Genomic DNA, 346 nt, shown 5'->3' with positions numbered 1-346 from the left:
AGTGGTTCACTCGGGCCTAATTTGGCATCGAGTGCCGGTCACGTTGCTCCAGATTTAGGGCATGATAAACTTGGTTTCAGAGCAGGTCTGTCCCAGGGAGTCTTCAAATCGTGTCTAGTAGAGTCTTGTTTATAGATGTGTTGTGCACCACTTCATTTAAACAAAAAGCTACAGGGCATTTAGGAATTGGTTACCTGTCTTTCACATCTAAATCATGTTGTAGAGCCAAGTCATAGGAGATTTGAGTTAAACTTACCCTTCCTATTTATAATTTCTGGGAGGGCCGGAAAGTGTGCTGCGGGGGGAGGGGAACCCCAAAGGGGGGTTTTGGAGGGGGCCCCCCCCG

The sequence above is a fragment of the Lycium ferocissimum genome, chromosome 3, assembly GCF_029784015.1.
Source record: "Lycium ferocissimum isolate CSIRO_LF1 chromosome 3, AGI_CSIRO_Lferr_CH_V1, whole genome shotgun sequence".
Lineage (NCBI taxonomy): Eukaryota > Viridiplantae > Streptophyta > Magnoliopsida > Solanales > Solanaceae > Lycium > Lycium ferocissimum.
This window is presented reverse-complemented; position numbering follows the sequence as displayed.